This window comes from Gossypium hirsutum, chromosome A13 (assembly GCF_007990345.1).
Source record: "Gossypium hirsutum isolate 1008001.06 chromosome A13, Gossypium_hirsutum_v2.1, whole genome shotgun sequence".
Lineage (NCBI taxonomy): Eukaryota > Viridiplantae > Streptophyta > Magnoliopsida > Malvales > Malvaceae > Gossypium > Gossypium hirsutum.
This window is the reverse complement of record NC_053436.1, coordinates 57,980,052-57,991,362: the sequence shown is the minus strand read 5'-3', so window position 1 is coordinate 57,991,362 and position 11,311 is coordinate 57,980,052. Positions and strand designations below refer to the sequence as shown.

Below are 11,311 nucleotides of genomic sequence, written 5' to 3'. Positions count from 1 at the left end.
GTTTAAGATTTAGGGGTTAGGGGTTAGGGGATAAGGGTTAAGTGTTAAGTGTTAGGGGTTTAGGGTTTAAGTGTTAAGGGAACATATGTTATGGGTTTTGAGTTTAGGGTTTAAGGTTTAAGATTTAGGGTGTAGGGTGGGTTAGAGGCTTAGGGTTTGGATTAATTATTATTATTTAATTTATATATTAAACGATTTCTTATATAATTGTAAAAGAGATAATATTAATCTTAATATATTAAAATTATGATTATAGTTTAAATTATTTAAGGGATAATAGATAAACTTTATATATATATTACTAAATATTGATTATCATAAGTTAATTATTATGGCTACCAAATTATAAAAAATAAAATTAAATATGAAAACTAAGAGATTAGTGGCGTTTTTTAAAAAACGTAGCAAAAAGTAGGACATTTGCAGCGTTTTATAAAAAAAGGCCACAAAAAACACTATAGTTTAACGAAAACGACGTCGTTTTCCTTTCTTAAATTTCATCTTCTTGTGTCATGCCCGACACTTAGCCATTTCCCTCAAAACAGATTTCCCCAAACACTTAGCCATTTCCAGCAAAACCCCAAAATAGATTTCCCCAATTCTCTACATTTCCCTTAATCCCTAAATTTCCCCAAAATCTCTGGGTATCTGAAGCTCCTCAGTCGACCTGACCACCTACTCATCGCCATCCTTTGTCGTCTCTGCTGCGTCCCGTCGCCATCGCTCTCTGCTGCCGCAACCAACAGGTAAATTTCGCTCTCCGTAGCTTATTTCATGTCTGTAAAAAAAATGAATTTCAATCACATTATTTTTAAAATGCCTGAAAATATTTCTAAAGCTTCAGTCTCTGGTCTGTGTTGATTCAACACTGCTTCCCATTTGACTCCTCTTGAACTGAAATTTATTATGTTGCTCTATATTATTTCTCCCCCAAATCTTAATTTTCTCTTTGTTTTTTCAATTTTTAGGCCAATGTGTAATATCCTGATTTTGGGCCTAGTCGGAATAGTGGTTTCGTGACCACAAAATCCGAGATAGAAATAATTATTTTATGATTATTTTGAGGTCTATGATATGATTGCATGATTGTGTGAAAATTTCGTGAAGAAATTTTATGCATAAAGTGCTTAAATTGAAATTAGGAACTAAATCGAATAATTTGCAAAACTTGCATTCTAGAAGTTTCTAGTATGAAATTGTTTTGAAATATTAATTAGGAGGTCTTAAATATAAATTTTACCAATTTCTAAGTCTATGGACAAAAATTGGACATGGATGGAAGTTTTGGAAAGTTTAATAGTAAGGGCATTTTGGACATTTAGGGGTAAAATGAATTAAAATACAAAATTAAAAGCCAATTTTGCTCATCTTCAACCCCATGGCCGAATTTAGCAAGGAGAAACCATGTATAGGGTTTTTCAAGCTTCCAAGCTCGATTGTAAGTCCATTCTAGCCCCGTTTTTCAAGTTCTTTACGTTTTTGGAGTCCCGGTAGCTCGATTAAGCTTATGCTAGCAATAATTTAACCTAGGGTTTTTATTTGGAAAAATACCCATAGGTGAAATTTGTGTATTTTTATGTTTTATGATAGAATATGAGGTTTTAAATTATGTTAGACAACTTGTGCTACTCGGTTTTAAGCGAAAACTAGCAAAAGGGCTTAATCGGTAAAAATACCTAATAGTCATAAGTACATGTTAGAGTGAGAATTTGATGTTGCCATAGAAGGGAAAAATGATCAGCATGTCATAAAACATAAGAAAATAGGCTGAAGTTTAATTTACGAGCTTTGGGGAAAAGTGTAAATATGCAAAAGTTTAGGGGCAAAATTGTAATTTTTCCAAAATATGATTTTGGGTCAATTTGAATAATGTGAGTCCTAATTAGACTATATTTTAAATGATAGAGCAAGGAAAACTGAAATTCGGACTAAAATGGGGAAAATACCAAGTTGTGGACACAATGGTAAAAGTAGCCATTTTCACATACGAGGTAAGTTCATATGTAAATGTTGGTAACATAGTTATTATTTTAAATGTTTTTATGTTATTTAAATGATATGATAATTATTATGAAATATTATACTCGTGATAATTGTTTGATAATATGTCAAATTATATGATATACTTGGAAAATGTGAAATACTACCGAGTATCAGTATCGGCATTCCGTAGAAGATGGTTGAGACACATGATTGGGAAAAAGGTCCCGTTGAACCTTAGGAATGGATTAGGATACAAGTGACATATCACTAGGATGGTTGAGCATCCGAACTCGTTGAGTTGAGTCCGAGTTCACTTATGGATGCAAATGTCCAAACTCGTTGAGTTGAGTCCGAGTTCGTGAGATGTAACTAGGCATCCGAACTCGTTGAGTTGAGTCCGAGTTCATTTATGGATGTGAACGCCCGAGCTCGTTGAGTTGAGTCCGAGTTCACTTAGGGGCGGGTTACATGATTTCTTGATTACATATGTAGCACTTATGTGCAAACTTTCCATGTATCCGAATTATATTCCGATGTGTTCAACGGGTAAAGTTCAACTCAAATGGAGGAATACTCAAGATGAAAGGGACGTATTGGCAAGTGTTGTGAAATGGATACTTTGAACAGCTATGTACTTAACCCTCGGGTTGAAAACTCGATATAACAACAATATGGGAAGATGATAAATGAAAATGTGATATGAATGTCTTGGTGATGATTATGCAAATGATGTTTTATGTTTGCTTATATGGTTATGTTACTTGCTATTTGCATGTGAACTTACTAAGCATTTATGCTTACTTCCTCCTTTTCATTCCTTGTAGTGTTGACAAGCCAGCTCGGAAAACGGGAACGATCGGAGGCATGCTCACACTATCCGTATACCATCTTGGCATAATGGCTTGCATATTTTGAGTATGGCATGTATAGCATTATAATCATTTTGTATATATGGTCTTATAATATGGTTATTGAGTGGTATGGAAATGCTTGGTAATGATTAGCCATTGGAATGGCTAATCATGATCATATTTGGTGTTATGTATGTCAAATTACTAGCTAATCCATGGAAACCATGAAATAGGTAAAATTTACCATAAAATAGATTCAGACAGCAGTAGTGACGTGAACTTGAAAAATCACTAAAACTAGTAGAAATGGAATTAAATAATGAATAAGTTATGGAATCGAAGCTTGATGAGTCTATTTTCATATGGAAGAAGCGAAACAGGTATATGAGCTATATTTTATGAGATGTTTAAATTTTTGTGAAACAGGGACAGAGCGATTTCTGGATCCCCTATTCTGACTTTGGAAATTCACCATAAATTTTACAAAGATAATTAGAAGTAATTCTTTATATGTACAGATTCATTACTGAGTCTAGTTTTATTAGAGACAAACGGCATAGTCATTGAAACTCTGTACAGGGAGATATCCGATTCGTAATACACAGAGTTCAGAGTAGTCGAACCCTCAAACAGGGGAGACTTTAACTAATAAACTGTACTAATTGGATAAACCAAAAATTCTAGAAAAAAATTACTAGATATATATATGAGTCTAGTTTCAGGAAAAATTTACGGAATTGGATTTCGAGTTTCGGAACTCGAGATATGATTTTTAAAGCGACTGTGATGCAGTTAGCCAGCTTGTCTGCAAATTTTAAAATGAATTGTATGAGCTGTTTAGGTAATGAATTAAGTCTATTAATACCTCGTGTTCGACTCCGGAAATGGTCTCGGGTACGGGGCGTTACACAATGAGTTAATTCAGCCGAGTGGGGTTAGGTTAGCCTAAAAAAAATTTAACTTCATATTCGGATGAAAACGAAGAAAGTTTAAACACATTCATAAACAAATCTATTTATTAACTGCATTTTTTGATCAGTTTATTGTAATTAAATTCTTAATTTTTTTTAATTACGTTGATATCAAGTAGACACTAAAGATAATGTAGATAATATAAAGAAAATTTAAAAACCTCGCAGGGATTATTATTAATTTAGTCTAAAGCAAGTTAAGGCAGCAGCAGAAGTGCACGTGCCCTGTTCCAATTTGTTGTTTGTTTGTTTGCAATAACAAATCCACTATACGTTTTTTTGTATTTAGACTTTTAAATTAGAAAAGCCAACAAAAATATTTACTTTTTCCTAGTTGTTCTTTTTTACTGCATGATACTTGTTTCTTTCACTTTTTAAAATGAATTTGTGCTTGTTTTGTTGTGATAGGAGAAATAGAACTTGTTATTTAGCAGTATCGGTGGAACGATTCTAGACATTTAGGTGAAAAGAATGAAAACCAAAAAAGGGATTAAAAAGGTTTAAAGTGAGGAATATTGGGATTCATACTTGGTCAAATTCTTGTAACAGTTTTTAAATATGCTGTCATGTTAATTGCCTAATAAGTATAGATTCTTGCTATTAAAAACTGATTCACCTTTATCTCTGATGAAGCAATTTTTGCTATTTCATGCTTTATACCCTCCTTTTATGCTTCCTTTCACTATTTCCCATGCACCATGGTCATCGAACGAAAGCACAGAAAACACAGCTTGCACTATAGTTTGGTCTATCTTCCGTCTTCACTATGAGTTCCAATGGAGATCTTCCAGTGGCCACACTTGAATCTCATCTTTTCTTCCATGTTAATCATTGTGGTGTTAGCTGTGAAACTAATTGTTTCTTTGTTCAACGTGCAGATTAGTGCTGGTCAATTTTCTTCTCCATTTTGGTTTTCTCCAGAAGCAAGTTCATTAATAAATAAGCTCCTTGATCCCAATCCTAAAACTATTGAGTATATTCAGCTTATTTTTTGAGTCCTAAGCTTTATCATTTGAATGACATCATTATACATCATATGAATTGCATTGTCCTGTATCTCCATGTTCATGACTCCCAAACTTTTTGAAAGCTTTATAAAATGAAAAGTTATTTTTTTTACTCATTAATTATTTTGTTAAGTTACTTTTTTTTATGTTTTTATCATAATGATTTGATTTAAAGAAGTGGTGTGTCATTAGTATTGGTGTGTCCTTTCATCATTTAAAGAAGTTGGATGGCTTTTACAAAAATCATGACCTTCACTTCACCGTCCTTTGATAATAAAACTAATAAGGGCTTTGCCTTCCCTTGAAGGACTTCTTATCTTCCATGAAAAAGTAGTTGCTTAAATCAAATTCCTTTAAGTTGTATTAGTAGATCATAGTTTTTTCTTTCAGGTTTAGATTATGGCATTACATATTTTGTCTTGACAGACATCATGATCTTGCTATTTTTATTCATTGATTGATCAATTTTGTAACTCAAAACATATATACATATATATGATCTTGCCAAAGTCAGATATAGCCTTTGGCCATAGAAATGAGGTCAACTTAATCCAAAGGCGGATGTGTGTTTAGATCTTGAATATGTTTGAGTTACAGAATTCATTGCTACCAAATATATCCTGTATAGTTCCAATTTTATCATATTTATCAGCAGTAATGTTGTATCAAGTTCATTCGCCTATTATTTTCTTTCAACTACTCTATCAGTTACCACTCATGATCTAAGAAACCAAATACAAACTACAAATACTACTCAAATACAAGAAAGCCTAGATAACCAGAAAATTAGCTAATCTTTAATTTTCTTTTATTTTCGTTTTTTTTAAATTGTAATGTTAATTTTATCCACATGCTCTTTTCTTATGATTCCTTTTCGTGTCAGTTTTTTTCATTTTATATCAGTTTTTTTCTTTTTGTATTAGTTTGTTAGTAGCCTTATCAAGTATCAAATGGCTATCTGTTACTTCTTGTACATTGCAGGTTGGTTAAGAATTTCATTTTATGTGTGAATGCTTATATGTATGAATGCCTATATCTATCTTTTGGACTTTACACTTAACTGTCCTCTCTTTATTCTACCTTGGCTATTCATTGCTTTTTATGTTACAGGTGCAGTTTCGTGAACTTTTCTAGATATATAAGGTGCTTAAAGTGTAAAGCAGAGGGTCCATAGAGGATTGCTATGGATGATATTCAAATGAAGAAAGGGGATTGGAATTGCCCAGGGTAAGTTTCTTTTTGGTTTATATTGTTAAGAAGCCTTTTTGTTCTTCAAGAATATCCATCTTTAGTATAATTCTATTAAATAGAATTTGTATTGTAGTCCCATATTTTATGATCTGCTAGATGATTTGGCCATATTTTATGACCTGCTAGATGATTTGGTTACATCCATGCTTGTCCTCTTGTTGCAAACTAAGTCTCATGCATATCGTATTAGCATATATTGTAATAAAACACAATATAAAGTAATGGAAAAAAACAAAGAAATACCATGATGCATAAGAAATATATAAAATATATTAATGAGGATTAGGTAGATAGAAATTGCATCAAGAAATATGCTGCTTGTGTTGATCATTTGTGATTTGAACTTATTTTTAATGATATGGTGCAGACTGAAAGATCTTTGATATGTGAGGTAAATACCACTTCTTAGCACTAGTTAATGTTGTATACATTTGATTAATTAGTTTTTAAAATATATTTATATAAAGTATTTTAATTTTTTTACTAATTTAAATATTTTTTTATTTTTATATTTGTAAAAGAAATTAGTTATAAAATAAATAAAAATAGAATTTAGTTTGGTTCAGATGATTATAGTTTTCTAACTTACAAACAGTGAATCAAATTGAAATCAATTTATTGGAATAAATTGAAATTAAATTGAAATAACCAATAAAATGGTCAAATTATAGTTTTCTCCCTCTATCATGCTAAAATTTAATATTTAATCCTTATACTTTGATTTAACATAATTTAATTTAATTGTTATCTGTTAGTTCAATCAGTTAGTATTGTTGACTCTATCAAAATGCTAATTTGAATTTTATTATTAGAATTTATATATTTCAAAAATATAAATTTTAGCATTTTAACCATAATAGTTAATATTGTTAATTGACTATTGAATTAATTGATTAAATTATATCAAATTAGTTGAATGAGCTCTTTGTCATAATCATTATTGTTAATTTGATGTTTGGATGTTCCATTTTTGGATGTACAATTTTTGTTCATCCGAGAAAAAAGAGTAAAAGGATACTATTTCTTAGGTTGCTTTCATTTCTTTCTTTTCGCTTCTTTTTCTCCTACCTGTTGCATGTGTAGGCACATGAAACCACTAAAACTCCATCTCACTTGAAACTTTTTTTCTACTTTTCAAGAAACATCGGCACCCGTGTTTCAGTTCTCTTCACATAGTTATTGAATTTCAGCTTGCAAGTGGCACAATACGTCTCCTCTTCATTTACTTTCTTCATCTTATGATGGGAAAGTAATGTTGTGGGATCTAAGAACAGCGGTAACATTTTGTACTCTCTACATTCTCATAATTTAACTGTATATTGTTTTTCAAGATATCGTTTTGATGATTTCTTTTTGTGTGGCAATAGCTCTTTTATGTTTTGACTGGTGGCAAATGGAACAGGAAAAACCAACTACACTAGATTGCAGTCCAAGAAAAAATTGCAGAAGGCACATAATGACTAGCTCCTACCTCTACGAATGCTTGTGGGAGGCATTGCAGCAGGGAATAAGGATGATATTGATCAACATCCAGTTGACATCGTATGTGCTCTGAATCCGAATTCAGGTGTGACTTTTAGATATTTTATGTGCAAAAAAGTATTAGAGTGCCTTATGTTTGTATGTTAGTTAAGCAGATTATAGATAGAACCTGCAGTAGGATCAACTAATTAGTTGATCAAAAACTACACCCTATTTTGTAATCTTCTACTTGCATATTTGCGTATACTTAATAATAATCTCGTGTCAACTAATTATTCTATTTTTTTATTTAATTGTTTTGTTTCAACATTTAATTTTTCTTTGAGTTGAAAGAAGAAAAACATGAATTGCAATTTTGACTTAGTTAATCAATTTAAATAATCGATGTGGATATTTCACATGGGAATGGATATTTAAATATTATATTTTACATGGTTATGATTTAAGTCATTATTTCATTTAAGTAACTTCATTATAATATCTTATTTTATTGATATCTTTATATTTAATCTAATTTTTATTATTTATTTTAGTTTTGATTCTAAATTTTTAATTTTATTTTAATATTTAAGATAACTTGAGTTCTAATTTTTGAATTTTAATTGTGTTATTAATTTATTATTTTAAATTCTAAATTTATATTCATTAATTTTTTTGTTTAGTTTTAAAGTTAAAATTTTAATAGAAAATTTAATTTGATAATGAATTTTAATAGAATTTTAATAGAAAATTTTTATATTTATATCATGGATATTATTCTTCTCAATATTTTGATAATGAATTTTAATTTTTTTTTATATTTTTCATGACCTTTATAATATTTTATTTTTTTAAAATTTCATGAGCTTTAGAGGCATTTTTGGGAAAAGCGCCGCTAAAAGTTATGTTCTTTAGCGGCGTTTTTTGCGGTGCTTGTAAAAATGCCGCAAATAGTTTTAGCGGCACTTTAAAGCCCTTAAAAAACGCCGGTAAAAGTTAGTTTTGCTGCAGTGGCTAGGACACGGGCGTGTCATGGCCGTGTGAGGGACACGGGCCATAAAAACGAGTGTGTGTCGGGCCATGTGAAAACCCTAGTAGGTTCAAATTTAGAATTAAGTTCACATGGGCATGGGACACGGGCGTGTCCCGAGATGCTTAGGCCGTGTGTGTTAGACGGGCCATCAGCGCGGCCATGTCTTACTGACCACATGGGCGTGTGCCCTGTTTCAAGGGCTATTTTCTGAAAGTTGGTTAAGGGCCCGAGCTAGTCCCGAATGATTTTCCAATGGTCGTTTGAGGCCTAGTAGGCGCATATTAAGAAGTTTAGACAAGGTTTAAAAAAGTTTTAAATTTGGTCAAGCCTTGATGATTCGAGAACGTTGGAGTGCATGTGTTTAAGTGTGGTAATGCCTTACATCCCGTCCCGGCATAGGACTTGGGTGTAGGGTGTTACAAAATTTCTACACAACTCAAGGCTTGAACCCAAGACTTCTTAGACACTTCCTAGGACACTTAACCACTGAAGCAGACATGAATTGTGTCACAACCATGCAAAAATAAATACTTAGGATTTTGGGGCGTTACAACTCTACCCTCTAAAAGAAAATTTCGGCCTTGAAATTTACCTGATCAGAACAGATGATGGTGTTGTTGTCTCATCGCCTCCTCGGGTTCCCACGTGGCCTCCTCAGAGCTATGATTCCGACAAAGAACCTTAACCAGCAGAATACACTTCTTTCTTAAAATCTTTACATCGCGATCCAATATATGAACCGACTCCTCCTCAAAAGTCAAATCTGGCTTAACCTCAACCTCCTCAATCAAAATTACATGCATGGGATCAAAGCGGTAGTGCCTCAGCATAGAGACGTGAAATACATCGTGAATCTGGTCTAACTTTGGAGGTAACTCTAACTGATATGCAACTACCTCCACACGTTTCAGTATGCAGTAAGGCCCAATAAACCTAGGGCTCAACTTGCCCTTCCATCCAAATCTTAGTACCTTTTTCCATGGCCAGACTTTGAGAAAAATGAAGTTCCCCACAGAATACTCAATCTCCTTATGCTTTAGATCCGCATACGACTTCTATCTGTCTGATGTCATCTTCAGTACTTTTTCCTCGATGTCAGAAACCAATTCAGGGCCCAGAACACACCGCTCGCCCAACTTAGTCCATCACGAAGGAGTACAACACCTATGACCATATAATGCCTCGTAAGGCGCCATCTGAATGCTAGACTGATAGCTATTGTTATAAGCAAACTTTACTAGCGGCAAGTAATCCTCCCAACTACCTCAGAAATCTATCACACAACTTCTTAACATGTCCTCCAGTATCTAAATCACCCTCTCTGACTGACCATCTGTCTAAGGATGGAATGCAATACTGAAGTCCAACCTTGTACCCAGAGCTTAGCCAGCTTCTACAAGGGGTAATCAGTACGAACTGGTATGAAATGGGTAGATTTGGTCAATCGATCTGTGATGACCTATACTGAATCCTTCTTAGTAGGCGTTAAGGGCAGCCCACTAACGAAGTCCATAGTCACTTTGTCCCACTTCCAAAGCGAAATCTTAACTGGCTGAATCAACCCTGAAGGTAACTGATGTTCAGCCTTAACCTGTTGACAAGTTAGACATTTACCCACACAGCCAGTAACTTCATGCTTAAGATCCGGCCATCAATATAACTCATGAAGGTCTCGGTACATCTTATTCCTACTAGGATGCATAGCATAGGACTACTATGCGCCTCTCGTAGTATAGACTGTCTCAAATCAGTATCCTTCGGTACACAGATTCTCCCACAAAAATAGAGCAACCCTTCACTATTCAACCTAAAATCCACAGTATCCCTACTCTTAACCTAACGGAAATGATGACCTAGTGACTCATCTCCCAATTGTTTACCCTTAATCTACTTAATCCACGTCGATTTAACTTGAAGCTTAACCAATGAGCTACCATCATTAAATAAACTAAGGCGACCAAACATCGCCCTCAGATCTATCATAACTCTATGACTTAGTGCATCCGCCACCACATTGACCTTCCCAGGATGGTATTTGATCATGCACTCATAGTCCTTTAGCAGCTCAATCCATCTACACTGCCTAAGATTTAGCTCCTTCTGAGTGAGGAGATACTTGAGGCTCTTGTGATCAGTGTAAATGATACACTTCTAATCGTACAGGTAATGCCTCCAAATCTTCAGTGTGAATACTACTGCGGCCAACTCTAAGTCGTGTGTCGAATAATTCACCTCATGCATCTTAAGCTGACAAGACGCATATGCTACAACCTTACCATCCTACATTAACACACATCCCAAACTGACATGTGATGCATCGCTGTAGATAGTGAGCTCTTTCCCAGACTTTGGCTGAATCAAGATAGGGGCCTTAGTCAGAATTTTCTTAAGCTTCTCAAAATTCTCTTGCTGCGCATTATCCCAGTTAAACGGCACTCATTACACAACAACTTAGTTAAAGGTACTGCAATCAGTGAAAACCCCTCTACAAAATGTCGATAATACCCTGTCAGCCCCAGAAAACTACGAATCTTAGATACAGCCTTAGGCGGCTTCCAATAGAAAACGACCTTGATCTTTTGAGGATCAACCCTAATCCCCTCAGTAGACACCACGTGGCCCAGAAACGTTACCTCTCGTAACCAGAACTCACATTTACTGAACTTGGCGTACAACTGTTTCCCTCAGAATCTACAGAACAACTCGGAGATATGCATCATGTTCATCCTCAGTTCTCGAATACACTAGAATGTC

The 11,311-nt window shown here is 33.8% G+C and overlaps 1 long non-coding RNA gene across 1 annotated transcript; it reads left to right on the top strand.

The window, feature by feature from the left end:
* The first annotated feature begins 4,328 nt into the window (after positions 1 to 4,328).
* Positions 4,329 to 7,825, top strand: LOC107901569 (uncharacterized). The gene is made up of 3 exons (XR_005908014.1): positions 4,329 to 6,039; positions 7,203 to 7,339; positions 7,466 to 7,825. It is a non-coding gene; the product is annotated as an uncharacterized lncRNA (long non-coding RNA).
* Positions 7,826 to 11,311: the final 3,486 nt, after the last annotated feature.